This window comes from Mustela nivalis (assembly GCF_964662115.1).
Source record: "Mustela nivalis genome assembly, chromosome: 2".
In the NCBI taxonomy this organism is placed as follows: domain Eukaryota; kingdom Metazoa; phylum Chordata; class Mammalia; order Carnivora; family Mustelidae; genus Mustela; species Mustela nivalis.
Window position 1 is genome coordinate 181109886 of NC_139021.1, and position 14691 is coordinate 181124576.

The window sequence follows — 14691 nt, forward strand, 5'->3', positions numbered from 1 at the left end:
CAAGCCACCATCTTGTTTAAGCCATGGTTGGAGGCTCTACTGATTTCTGCAGTTCCTGTCCCCTGCCACATCTGTTTTCCACCTGGAAGCCAGAGTGACCTTTTCACAATAACATATTACATCATGTTCCTCGTCTGCCAAAGGCCCTTCGAGTTCTCATAATGGTCTAGTTGCCTCTTCAAACTTACCAGGTGTGTGATCTTAGATAATCACGCTTCAAATGATGGTCTTTTTTTTTTTTTTTTAAGATTTATTTATTTATTTGAGACAGACTGACAGAGCACAAGCAGAGGGAGAGGGAGACTTCCTGCCGAACGGAGAGCCTGACATGGTGCTCCATTCCAGGACCCTGGGATCATGACCTGAGCTAAAGGCAGACACTTAACTGATGGAGCCACCCAGACACCCCAAGTGTATGGGTCTTTTAGTCCCTTAAGCATATTAAACTCCTTTAAGGACAGTGAGTCTTTGCGCCAGCTTTTTCCCTCCTGTTCGGGCAGATCTGACTCAATACCCTCTGGTCTTAGTTTAAAGGTTCCCCACCATTGAGTCCTACACTTAGACTCTAAAGTAGGTTGTGCCCTCCTTCCTCACGTCATTCAGACCTTTGCATTTTTCTCTTCTTAGCAGTGATGACAATTCACACTTCCTTTGTTAATTAAAAAAAATCTATTTTCGCCACCAGATGGTAGTGTTGTGGAAAAGGGCCTGTCTGCCCTTCTGGCCCTAGAGCCTGACCGATGGGAGAGACGTAAGCCCCAAACAAACATTGACTGAATGGATGGTACTGCCTCATCTCATGTTATTTCTTTGAGAATGGGGCATCCTTAAAATCAGAAGCCATTTTGTTCTACAACAGGAAGGGCTGCGTACTGGTGAAATCTCAAGTGCCTCTTGTGGAGTGTGCTTCAGGTCAAGTTCATTGAACTCAGGTGCTTACACCTGTTAGCTAGATTACAAACATGGCATTGCTTTTTAGTAGGCTTAATGAGATGTTTTATCCATTTTATCCAAAACAATTAAGGAGGGGCACCTGGGTGGCTCAGTTGTTAAGCATCTGCCTTTGGCTCAGGTCATGATCCTGTGGTCCTGGGATCATGTCCTGCATGGCTCCCTGCACAGTGGGGAGCTTGCTTCTCCCTCTACTCCTCCCCCCTACTTGTGATCTCTCTCCCTCTTGCTCTCTCTCTCTCTCCCTCTGATAAATAAATAAAATCTTTTTAAAAAAATGAGTAGGCAAGTAATCTTATTTTTGAGACCAAAAAGGCTCACTAGATCATAGCTCCAACAAAATCTTTGCACTACCATGGAATACTCAGCTTTAGTAACCCGATAGACCGGTAGGAATTTAAGAGTAATTATGTAAGCCCAGGAATGTTTTAAAAATATCTGCAGTTTTTTTCTCAAGTAGTCTTAGCCCCTAAAGAATATTAATTCTAATAATTATAATTGAAATATTATCATTAAGAAATAAATGCTTATATAAATCAAGTTCAAAACTTTAAAAAAATTTCAAAGCAACATCGTTTAAATAGATAGTTTCAACTCCCCATCAAAATACGAAAATTCATTGCGCTCCTGACCTCCGGATGCTCCGCCAGCCCCAGAAAGGGGCAAAACGCCTGGACGATTTGCAGCTGTGTCTCACCAGAAGCTCACATTCACCTCAGCGTTATTCCTAGACCAAGTCCATTCCTGGTAACTTGGATTTTACCTCTGGACGGGAAAAGGAAGCACTGTTAAGACATGCCTCCCTGGGAGGACCTGCCCAACCACCCCGGGAGCTGAGCTAGCCAATCAGATGGAAGGAAGGGTTTGGGCACGCCGGCAGCATCCAAGAATGCCTGAATGACTCAGTAAGGTCAGAAGATGGTGTGAACACGTCAACAAGTAAACAACTCACAAGGCAAGAAATGTTCTTGCGTTTCTGTGCTCACAGGGCTGGCTGGCAAGCCAGGGCCAGAGATGCTTATCCGTGGGGTTCTTCAGTCTGTGGTCTGGGGGCATTTTTCTCCTGCGAGGCAGAAGGAAGGGAGGAGGCATGCCTTTCTCTAAGGCCCCAGGTGCCAGTTCCTTCTGCTGTGTGCTTCCTCCTTCCAGGCTGTCAGGGACCCTTCTCTAGCCTCGTCTTCTCGGGAGTGTCCTCTCTTTCTCAGCTCTCTGCCTCCATGGGTCCGTCCAGAGCGCGCTCACCGCTTGTCTGTCTGCCTGTCTATGAAAACAAATTTTTGGACATCACCGTCTCTTAGAAACTTTGCCTTTTTACCATCCTCCAGCCCACATCAGAGTTACTGTCTGCGTTTAATTAGTACGTTTATTATTCTAACAAGCTGTAATCAGTATGTATTCATCCATTCCACTCTCCCATTAAAAGTTAACTTGAATTGGATTAAGAGTTTAAACATAAGGGCGCCTGGGTGGCTCAGTGGGTTAAGCTGCTGCCTCCGGCTCAGGTCATGATCTCGGGGTCCTGGGATCGAGTCCCGCATCGGGCTCTCTGCTCAGCAGGGAGCCTGCTTCCTTCTCTCTCTCTCTGCCTGCCTCTCAGTGTACTTGTAATTTCTCTCTGTCAAATAAATAAATAAAATCTTTAAAAAAAAAAAAAGAGTTTAAACATAAGATCTGAAAATTTAAAACCCCTGTTAGAAAAACAGGGTGAAAGCTCCTTGACATTTGTCTTGGCCAAGGTTTCTCAGATGTGACGCTAAAAACACAAGTAACAAAAGCAAAATCAACAAGTGGGACTACATCAAACTAAAAAGCTTCTGTACGCTGAAAGAAACAACAAAATAAAAAGGCAAACTACAGATGAGAGAAAATATTTACAAATCATCTATCTGATAAGGGGTTAATATCCAAACTACGCAAGGAACGCATACTATTCAACAGCAATAATAAAAGTAACAATCACCATCATCATCACCATCGTCACCATCTAATTAAAAATTAGGCAGAGGACCTGAACAGACATTTCCCCAAAAAGCCACTGACAGACTTTACTTTTCAAAAGTTTACATTTACCCCCACTTGGCTTTTATGACAGACCTATATTAGTACCTGTTTTTTTCTAATCAAAAATAGAATTGGGGAACCCCCGGTGGCTCTAACTCTTGGTTTCGGCTCAAGTCATGATCTCAGGGTCTTGAAATCACGCCCTGCGTCGGGCTCAGTGCTCAGCGGGGAATCTGCTCGGCCCTCTGCTCCAGCCCCCGCAGCCTCTCATTCTCTCTCTCTGTCTCAAATGAATAAAATAAACCCTTAAAAAAAAAAAAAATAGCGTTCTCAGTGGTTTTGCCGCGAGCCCTTACAGCGGCCGCGCGCACCCCATGCAGGGAGAGTGGCGCCGCCCAGTGCCCAACCTGGGAACCACACTGCGCGTCGCCACATCCTGCCGCCAGAGCCCAGAGCAGTCTGAGCGTCGGTGCCTCATCTTGATTTATTTGGGGCATCTGTTAGCAAGGTGTGTCCTTGGGTACCCGAAAAGCCTAAGAGAGGTTATTTTTTGGGCCCGAGAATGCTAAAAAAAAAAAAAAAAAAAAGAAGAAGTTTTCCATGTAAATTAATGGCAACTGCTGCCATTAATTTGCTAATTTTTGTGGAAAAAACACCAGTTCTGTTTGTGATAGTTTTCACAGGAACGTTCTATTCCAGATAGCTGGGGAAAGCTATGTACGAGTGGCCAAAATGTACACAAAAAGATGCTCAATATCACTAATCATCAGAGACATGTAGACCAAAACTACAATGAGCTAACACGTCAGACCTATTAGAATGGTTATAACCAAAAAGAGAAGAGATAACAGGCATTGGCAAGCACGTGGAGGGAGAATCCTGGTGCACTGTCAGCGGGAATGCAAACATTAGCACAGCTGCTATAGAAACCAGTGTGGAGGGGCTCCAAAAACTGAAAAATAAAACTACCATGTGATCCACCAATCTCACTTCAGGGTATATGTCTGAAGGAAACGAAATCAGGATCTTGAAGAGATATCTGCACTCCCACATTGCAGCATTTTTCACAATAGCCAAGAGAGATAGATATATCTATGTGTAGATATCTACCTATCTATCTATCTATCTATAATATACTTATATAGATACACAGTGGAAAGCCACAAGAAAGAGGGAAATCTTCCCTTTGTGGCAATACGGATGTATGCGTAAGGACATCATGCAAAGCGAAATAAGCCAAAGAGAGAAAGACAAACACTGAATGGTTATGATCTCTCTTATATGTGCCAACCGAACAAGTGGAACTTAGAGAAACAGGAAGTGGAATGCCAGGCAGCTGCCAGGGACTGGGAATTGAGGGAAATGGGGAAACACCAGAGAGTACAAATTTTGAGTTACAAGATGAGTGAGTTCTGGGACTCTAATGTACATGGTGACTAAAGTTAGCAATTCTGTATTTGAAAGTCACTAACAGAATAGATCTTAAATGTTCTTACCATATGCATAAAAATTAATTATGTGAGCTCATAGAGGTGTTAACCAACCTATTGTAATTATTTTCTAATACATAAGTGTATCAAATAATCAGGTTGGACACCTTAAATCTATACAATGTTCTGTGTCAGTGTATTTCAGTAAAGCTGGGGGTGGGAGTGGGAAGCCAGGAGCTCCTGTTGTTTTCTTTCCTGAAGCTCTCTAGAGCACTTGGAAGAAAACAACTAACTCTATTACACTACTCACTTTAAAAAAAAAAAAAATTTCATTTATTTATTTGACAGACAGAGATCACAAGTAGGCAGAGGGGCAGGCAGAGAGAAAGGGGGAAGCAGGCTCTCTGTTGAGCAGAGAGCCAGATGTGGGTCTCAATCCCAGGACCCTGAGATCATGACCCTAGCCAAAGGCAGAGCCCCAACCAACTGAGCCATGCAGGCGCCCCTACAACTACTCACATTTACTAAAGAGTTCTAAGACAGCAGCGGGTGGTTTTCCTTGCCTTGTGTAGTGTTTGGTGATTGGGATCTAGTTTATGTTTTAAGTAAGTTTTTGCCACTGTAAGCAATGGACTAGCAGTGTCCCCTTTACCGATGGGGGTCAGTAATGCTTTCAATCAGACTGGAGAATCAATTCCAGATAACTCAGTATCAATTCAGAAAACTCATCCTAAAGTTTCTGTTCTTTTGCTCTGATTCTGTATTAATATTTGTATCAATTAGTGTTTAATTAGAAAAAGCAAAACCGTTGTGGGTGATACAGTATGTGTTTTCCTAAAATGTTCATTTGTGGTCATTTGTTATGCAGCAATAGAAAACAAGTATGTGGCTTCATATAGTTTCTGCAGGTCAAGATTTCAGGAATACTGTAGCTGAGAGCTTCTGTTTTGGGTTGTAGTCCTCATGCTGGCCAGAGCTTCGGCCTCCTAGCGGCTTGACCGAGGCTGGAGGATCTGATTTCAAGATGGCGTACGCAAGTGGTGGCAAGTTGGTACTGGATATTAGTGGGAGAGCTCAGTAACGGAGCACATTAATTTCTCTGAAGGGTTGCTTGAGTGTCCTCACAGCTTGGTGGTAGGTTTTACCCAGAGTGAATGAGCTCAGAGAAAGGAAGGTGGAAGCTGCATTGTCTTTTATAATCTGGCTTTGGATGTCACACTCTTGTCATTTGCCTTAATTACACAGGCCAGCCCTATTCAGGACGAGAGAGCCTGAGAGAGGGCTCTGCAAGGTGGGAATAGCAGGAGGTGAGAACTGTTGCTGACTAGACACTATAGCACTTGTCAATGGTACCACTCAAAGAACCAGCTTTTAGATTTTTGTATTTTCTCCATTATGCATTTGTTGTCTATTTCATTGATTTCTGCTTTTATCTTCATTGTTTCCATCTCGTAAATTTTCTGTTCTTTTTTTTTTTTTTTTTTTTTAAGTCTTTGAGAGGGATACCTGGGTGGCTGTTGGTTGAACATCTGCCTTCTGCTTGGGTCATGATCCTAGGGTCCTGGGACAGAGCCCCAGGTCAGGCTACCTGTTCTGTGGGGCATCTGCTTGTCCCTCTCCCTCTGCCATGGCTCATGCGCGCTCCTTTTCTCTCTCAAATAAAGAAAATCTTTTAAAAAGTCTTTGAGGGACACCTGGGTGGCTCAGTGGGTTAAGCCTCTGCCTTTGGCTCAGGTCATGATCTAAGGGTCCTAGGATCGAGCCCTGCATCGGGCTCTCTGCTGAGCAGGGAGCCTGTTTCCTCCTCTCTCTCTTTGCTCACTTGTGATCTTTGTCTGTTGAATAAATAAACAAAATCTTTTTTTTTAAACAATTTTTTAAAATTTTTTATTTTTATAAACATTAAATAACAAAATCTTTAAAAAAAAGTCTTTGAGATAAATACTAACATCATTGTTTTTCAGCCTACTTTTGCAAACATGTGCATGTAAGACTCTGAATTGCCTTCTAAGCTCAGATTTAACTGTATTCCACAAGGGGTGTGTGTGTGTGTGTGTGTGTGAAGTTGTATTAAAGTATGACATATGCCAAAGAAAGTACACAGTATTAAGTATATAGGTTGATGAGTTGTCTCAAAGTAAACACACCCGTAACTGGCGCCCAGATCAGGAGACGGATGACCATTAGTTACTTCAAAGCCTGGACCTCATAATACTGCCAGGATTTCTTGCAGTATTATGTTCAAGTCTGATCATTCCAACACCCAACATTCCAAAGTTCATGTCTGATCATTCCAACACCTGAATCGTTTACAGAGAGAGGAAGAGAGCGAGCGAGCGAGAGTGCGCACCCACAAGCTGGGAAGGTGGCAGAGGGAGAGGGAGAAGCAGTCTCCCTTTTCAAGATCACTTTTAATTTTTATTTATTTATGGAGTGCACACATAGGTGCAGGAGTAGGGGGTTAGGGACGGGGGAGGGGAAAGGGAAGGGGAGAGAGAGAATGTTAAGCAGATTCCTGCCGAGCACTGAGCCTGCTGATCTCAGGACCTTGGCCTCGCTGAGCCACAATCCAGAGTCAGACCCTTAATCCACGGAGCCACCCAGGTGCCTCTTTAAGAAATCTTTTATACAGAGTAACATAAACAATTTAGCCAGCATGGTGAGCTCTAAGAGACATGAAGTAGCTACAGAAGTCTCACTTGTGGTGGGCAGAGGGAGAATACTGTGGCTCAGTGTTCTGTGAATTCTGAGAAAGCGGCTGATACAGGAATCTGGTGGACTCACAGCCTGCGGCCTAGGAAACGTCCTGTACGTCCCAGGGCTCTCTGAGCGGCGCTCTGTGGCCCGCGTCACAAGCCACCTCTGCCTCTTTCACCGTTGAAGCCTAAATATGACAAGATTCAGGACAAAACTTCCCAGTTTACTTCAGGAATGCAGTTGAGAGTGTCTGAGTTCAGGGACCGTGTGACTCAGAAGAACGTTGCACTTTGAGCACTTGGCTGCTCTCTCCTTCCAGAAGACTGTCCGTCACCGGCTCTGGTGGGGTAAGACATGCAGAGACCTACAGCGGCCTTCTGTGGCTCCGCTCCTTGGAATGACAATGTTTCAGGGTTAGTTTGTCCCCCTGTGAACTGTGAGGAGGGCTTTGCAGATCTTTTTATTTTAATTAATTAATTTATTTGACAGAGAGCAAAAGGGAGCACAAGCATGGGGAGTGGGAGAGGGAGAAAGAGGCCACCTGCTGAGCAGGGAGTCTGATACGAGGACCCTGGCATCATGACCTGAGCCTGAGGCAGTTGCTTAACGGCTGAGCCACACAGGCGCCCCTAGATCTTTAAAACAATAACAGTTCTGGGGCACATGGGGGCCTCAGTTCATTATGTCTGCCTTCAGCTCAAGTCATGATCCTAGGATCCTGGGATCATGTCCCCCCCTGCTCAGTGGGGAGCCTGCTTCTCCCTCTGCTCGCTGCTCCCCCTGCTTGTGCTCGTGCTCTCTCGCTGTCTCTCTCTGACAAATACATAAAATGAAAAGAAAAAAAAAAGAATAAGAGTTCTGTTCAAGATTGGACAGAGTCCCTTTGGGCACTATAGTTACATAAAGATGCGACTTGTCTTAAGTTTATGCTCTCTGTTGCACATATGTACATGTGCATATGTAGAACGAAAGCATAAATATAGACACACGTACTTTCTCTTTGGAAATTTTTCAGAGCTGTAGAGTAGCTCAAAGTCATACAGTGAATGCCTCCATGCCCTTCACACAGATGTGACTGTTCACACTTTGCCACTCTTGCTTTCTGCCTTTCTCTCTCCTGCTCACACACTCACACATTCACAAATGTACACAAGCACATTTATTTGCTGAACCCTTTGAAAGTGACGCACAATGACACCATGGTCCCAAATACTTCAGCATCTTTCTCCTCTAAGAACCAGGACATTTTCTTCTGTAACCACGTACTACTAATACACCCCAACAGTTAACATTGGTCTAGTAATATTACCTAATACGTAGTCCCTAGCCATTTTTTCCCAGTTGTCTTAACGATGTCCTTTATGGTTTTTTCTTTTGTTTTAAAAGCTTGGGACCCTCTTCAGGATTACATGTGGCATCGAGAGGTCATAGTCCTTCAGTCTCCTTTAATGTGGATAGTCTCTATTTTTTTTCTTTCATGGCACTGCTATTTCTTTTTCTTTTTAAAAGATTTTATTTGTTCATTTGACAGAGAGTCACAGTGAGAGAGAAAACACAGGCAGGGGAGAGGGAGTGGGAAAGCAGACTCCTCGCTGAGCACGGAGCCTGACATGGAGCTTGATCCCAGGACGCTGGGATCATGACCATAAAGCGTCAAAGGCAGACGCTTTAACGACTGAGCCACCCAGGCGCCCTGTGACACGGATATTTCTGAAGTGGCCAGGCCAGATGTCTTACAGAAGTTTCCATGCTGGATTTGTCTGATTGTTTGCTTCCTGATGTTTGAAGTCCGATATTTTTACAAGGGGGGTGATATCACACAGATGATGCTGTTTCTTTTTTGTTGCATCTTACCAGCAGGCACTTGATGTCCCTTCTGTATTTTGATACAATGTCACTGCTGCCACTGAAAAAGAAGAGACAAATGTTCTGGTATGAAGTGTAGTTAAGAGTTGGGGAACCTGGAAAAAAGAAGACTCGTTTCTCACGGCTGTCAGGACTAGTGCTACAGAGCCACAGCGTCATGCTTCCTTCCACTGATAGAGGGTGGCAGGACGATGAACATGAACGATGTGCCCCTTGAAGACGTGTCCTCCTAGCAGAAGAGAGAAGCTAACACGTATGAGAGAATCTTCCAGTGTGAAGAGAGAGAACATTTCCGCTTAGGACTAGAACACAGATGTGAGCATGGCAGGGATAGTGAATCAGAGGCTTGGTAATTGAGGCAAACCCCACTCTTCATATTTCTGTTTTCACTGCTTCCTGGGATATACTTATGATTCTACTTAGGCCTATTTCCTTCTTGCCTTGCACATCCACTATAGTCACTCACGTTTTTATTGCCTCATGTTTACTCACCAGAGCCTTGCCCTCCGCTGCTCCGCACTCTCTGTGGTGGCCTGCTTCCAAGATGGCTCCCCATGAACCCTCTACCTCCTGGTGTTCTCACCTGTACCCTGCCTTGGTCTGTGTGACCAGTGACATATGGCAGAGGTGACACATCACTTCCAAGATTAGATTATGAAAGCCTGGGGCTCCTGCCTTGGGCTGGCCTTCAATCTCTCTCTGTTTCCCTTCCTCCCTTGCTCCCTCTTTTGCTCCTCCATGTCAGTGGTCATGACATCATGTCATTGACACACTCAAGCATCCTATGGAATGGCCTACATAGCAAGGAACGGAGGCCAAGTACAGGCTTGCAGGCGGATTCCCCAGCCTCATCCAAGCCTTGAGATGACAGCTGCCCCAGCTGTCAACTTGACCGCAACCTCTAAAGAGACTGTGACTCACCCAGCTAAGCTATTCCCAGATCCCCGACCCCCAAAGCTGAGACAATTGTGGGTACTTGTCATTTTAAGCCACTAAATCTTGGAATCATTTGTTGTGTAGCCTTGGAATCAGACACCATTTTGTATCTGTTGCTGTGAAACTTGGCCTTTCTGACCCCAAGATCAGCATGGATCTCCCCCTATTATAACTCCTTTTGTGCTTCTTTCTCCTCTTTCTAGACTATTATTTTCTGGTTTTAGATAAGTAATATAGTTACAAATTTCAAAAATAAAAAGTTATAACAGAGTATATGCAGACAAGTTTCATTCTTGTAACCCTGCTGCTCAGTTCCTGCCTTGCAGGCAACCACCTTCTTTGCTCCTGATAGATCATTCCCGGGAGAGCTTAAATATTATACATACAAGTCAATTACATGTACTACATTCCTGTCTCTGTTCTGTATTTTGCTTTTCTCACCTAACCTTATATTTTGCTTTCTTTTTACTACATGAGTTTTCTCCTATTTTAAACACCTGCGTAATATCCCAGGGTAGGTTTGCTATTGTTTATTTAACCTGTCCACAACTGATAGGCCGTTTGTTTTCAGTCTCTTACTACTGAGGGAGGGTGAGTAGAAGATGTCTGATATTCCTAATCTCCTGAACCTGTGAGTGTGTCGCCTCCTAGGGCAAAGGGAGCTTTGCAGCTGTGATTAAGTTAAGGGTCGCGATGATGATGAGCCTGTATGATCCAGGTGACCTCTGTGTAATCAATCATGAATCCTTTTTAAAAAGGGAGGCAAGAACATCAGTCTGGAGGGGGTTATGAGCAGAATTTGGAGTGTTAGGAAGGTTGGAATCCAAGAATGTGGGAAGACTTTAGAAGCTGGGAAAGTCCCGGAAATGTCCTTTCCCCTAGAACCTCCAGAAAGAACAAGACTTTGATTTCAGCTCGGCAAGACCTACTGTGAACTTTGGACCTCCAGAACTGTAAGATAATGAATTTGTGTTGTTTCAAGCGGCTGTGTTCATGGGAACTGGTTACGACAACCATAGGGAACTAGTATGGCTATTATCACAAACAATGATAAAGTTGTATTAAATTATCTTGCATTTTGTGCAAGTATTTTTGCAGAATAAATTCCTAGATGTGGCATGGGCCGAAGGCAGTGTTGGGTTTGGTTAATCCTCACTTCCAATGGTAATATTTGTGAGAACAACTTTCCCAGCCTCTCCAAAGAGTGGGTAACCAAACTTTGGATTTTTAGGGTTTTAAGGGTTTTAGGGTTTTTCAATTGCTAAATAGTAATTGCTAAACAGTAATCTTTTGAGTGAGCTAATTGTTATTCCTTATCTGCACACCATTTTAGAATCTCCTTCAGAGTTGGGACTAAGTCCTTGTTTCTATTTATTCCACATTGTTTGCCTGCCTCCCTTCTACTACTTTCTAGAGCGTGAGTTCTCCCCATAAAGTGGTAAAGGGATACATATCCAAAGGCATCCATTCTTCTTAAGAGTGGGTAAGAAATCTTATGTAGGATCCATTTCATCCATGTACATAACCATCAAATTTTAGTTATAAAAATGCTTCGTTTCGGATAAAAACATCCTAATTGTAATCATTGATAAGGGTTAAGGAATGGTTTCCTGGCATGCTTGTCCTGCCTTTTTTCCCCCTAATGTTTGATGGATCTAAGGTGGGATCAAGAAAACACGTGGCCAAAGAACACGTGGCCTTGCCTTGCCCCTGTTGCCCCAGACAGCTACTGCAGAACTTTTCCATTAAGGGCAACACAATCCAGGCTCCTGGAGGTAGCCAGTCCTTACTGATTATGTGCTCAGGAGCAAAAACTTGCTTGTGTCCTATTTAAGGACTAACAACTGCACCACAAACTGTAACCTTGTGCCTTTCCAGCGAAGAATGAAACATATGTAGAACCTTCCACCACCTTCCTTCTCTTACCTTCAGAGTGGTTACACCTCCATTCCTTATGTTTTCTTCTTTCTTAGCATCGCCAACATCTTTTTTGAGAGCTTAAAACTTCAGGGAAAAGAAAAAGTTACCACTTTCCTGGACACATTGGAGACTTCTAGTTTTTTAAAATTCGTTTCTTTTGTTTGTAATGTAGCCTGGTGGGTTTGGAATCTAATTAAAAAAAATTATTTGGTAAAAGTTCTAACCTTTTTAATCACTTAGCTGTTAGCTAAAACTTAATACATAGTGTTCAGTTTCCAAGCCAAACAGTGTACACATTCAGAGTTTTCAAACCTTCTAAGAAACCACAAAGCTTCAGTTTAATAAGACCTGGAAATACAAAACATATCTATTGCCAATGATCCCAGTTATAAAAATTCTTTGGTTACTGACAAGGGTATAAGATGATGAAGGCTTTTAAGAAAAATATGTGACTTCTGTCTTCTTGCTGTTCAGAATTGGTGATAATTAACAAGCATCCAACAAATAACTTTGAAGATAGACTCATGGGTCTCCATCCTTTTCTGACCGTGTGTCTGCATTTTGACGGTCTCTCATTCTGCTTGACCCCTAAACTTGAGCCCTTTAGCCGTCTGCCAAAAGGAGGGTGTATTTGTCCAAGGCCTGGCACTTGACACGTTTCCCTCGCTAATCAGCAGCGGGATAGTATCTTGATGACACAGGAGTAGTGAGTCAGGCTGGTTAGCCAGAGTCAAGATGGTTTGTTCCAGCTGTTTCTGCCAAAGCCATCCCTCTGGTAAGCGTCCTTGCCACCACTAATTCCAAAGGGCCTCTGTTTACTTTGAATTCCTTCTAGATAAAAGTGAACCAATTTACAAAAATGTGATAATGCTACCAACACTTAAATTACCATTAGAGCTCCTATTTTGAAACTTCCTACATACCCATTACAGTGTGGGGACAGTACTCTTTTCCCTCAGGAAAACAGCCTCTATGGTCAGTGTGTTTTTCTCCCAGCACTGAATATGTAACAGGCCTCATTCTTCTGTGAGGTAACAGTCTAAACTTACACGAACTTTTTCATTTTCCTAGGCTTAAAAAAAAAAAAAAAGAAAAATCTCCATAATCTCTTTTGTGGTGATTCCCATACCCCACTCTCTGCGTCAGCTGGGTGGTACCCCCCAGGAGTACAGGAACCACACCTGCTTGTTCACTGTGGCGCCGGCATTGGTTGAATAAGTAAATGGAAGACATGAAAACGTGGGCAAGATCGAAAACTTCACGACTAGGGGAACCCTACAGTGCTATGGGTAAAGAAATGTTGACCCAAGGCAGTGTCTTTGTTTTGTTTTATTTTTACCATATTTTTCCCCAAGGAGTAGAATTTAAATTCTCTTTAAGAAAAATGAAATACTCAGAAGAGAAATGAAATATGTATGTATGGTTGAGTTTGAAAGGCTGCTGTAGTAACTAAGATTCCACCCACCCCCCATTCTCTGCTTTAGGAACTAATTTGGAGGAACATTGCTCCAATGGAAGGTCCATGATCCGAGGCGTGGGTCTCACCGTGGGCTTACTTTTACTTCCTGAAGATTTGATTGCCCGTAGAAGGGGAGAGGAAGAGGGTGGTTGTGATCAAAAGTGTGGGCTATGAATTCCTGGGTTGGGTGAGGCCTGGAGGCAAAATTAGAGAATTTCTGGCAATGAACTTGCATCCCATCTGAGGGAGGTTTGGGTGGAGGGAGCCTGGAAGGCTGGAAGTGGTTGGCGAAACCCTGGGAAAGGTTGGGAAAGACTGGTAGATCCAGTTCTACCAGGAATCCATCCAAGAATATTGAACTTGAAAATGACACAAGTGCCTTTGCCATGTGGGGGAGAACTGCCCTTCCGGGGACAACTTCATTTGCATATGCACAGACCAGAATCCTCTGTTGGTACTGGTTCTCTTCAACTTATTGTGACCTAAGCTGTGCAAGGCTAGGCTGGAAAACCTGAAAATGGATGAGGTGAACAATGCATATTTTCCCCACTGACGTACAGGTATTTTCTTATAATTCATAAATGGTTGGCATTTTCCAATTTTAGATTGCTCTGTATTAACTTCATAGTTTGTAATAACTGTGATTAGCGGTTTCTTTATAGTTGAACTATTTTGTTCCTCTGGCTGTGAAAAAGTAATGAGAGGCTTTAAATAAGATTTCTATCAATAGAAAGTAGGAGTAGACTGTATTTTCCCCACATACAGTCCTGAAGAAGATATTCTAAGAAGACAAACTTTGTGCCCGGGGCAAACTATTTTGATTGCTTCACGTGTAATATTTGGTATAAAACATAATGTTTAAAAGGCTTGCCACTCGTAGTATTTATAATTGCCAAAAGGTGAAAATAACTCCAGTGTCCATGAACAGATGAACAGATAAGCAAACAAAAGATGGTCTCTACATACAGTGGAATACCACTCAGCCTTAAAAAGGCAAGGATTCCGAGAGAGGCTACAACATGGATGAATCTGGAAGACCATATGCCAAGTGGAATAAGCCAGCCACAGGAGGACAAGTACTGTATGGTTCTACAGTCAGAGGACAAAAATCAATGAGTGATGCTTGTCCTGTATGTAAGAGAAAATAAGCCATGGTTGGGGGAATATTGTGTCTCACCAGCAGTGGAACATGCTTGCTGAGGGATATGGGTCAAGAATGAGTTACACAGAGCTTTAGAAGACCAATGCAGAGGCGGGGCATTTGATTGGCTGGGGGTGCATACATGACCGTGTTTAGAAAGATCGAGGAAGGAGGAGCTAAGTAGAGCCCAGAGCTGGCTCAGCATCTGGGGATTGGCTGACTGGTTATACTGTGTTTCCAGTCAAGTTGGAGCATTTACAGGAACAGGAAAGTTTGGTTTGCTGATGCTG

The 14691-nt window shown here is 43.4% G+C and overlaps 2 protein-coding genes across 3 annotated transcripts in view; one reads left to right on the forward strand and one right to left on the reverse strand.

Annotated features, from left to right (window-relative positions):
• The window catches only part of DHX32 (DEAH-box helicase 32 (putative)), a 56619-nt gene extending 54921 nt beyond the window's left edge, over positions 1 to 1698 (reverse strand). The window contains exon 1 of the mRNA XM_082721246.1: positions 1584 to 1698. The gene's annotated coding sequence lies outside the window, so the exon portion shown is untranslated. The remainder of the gene's footprint in view (positions 1 to 1583) is intronic.
• The window catches only part of FANK1 (fibronectin type III and ankyrin repeat domains 1), a 101710-nt gene that overhangs the window by 3404 nt on the left and 83615 nt on the right, over positions 1 to 14691 (forward strand). Inside the window, exon 1 of one of the 2 annotated variants that reach the window (XM_082721249.1) lies at positions 13734 to 13820. The exons of the other annotated variant lie outside the window; for it this stretch is intronic. The gene's annotated coding sequence lies outside the window, so the exon portion shown is untranslated. Of the gene's footprint in view, positions 1 to 13733; positions 13821 to 14691 lie in introns of those variants that run through there. 2 annotated transcript variants of the gene reach the window in all.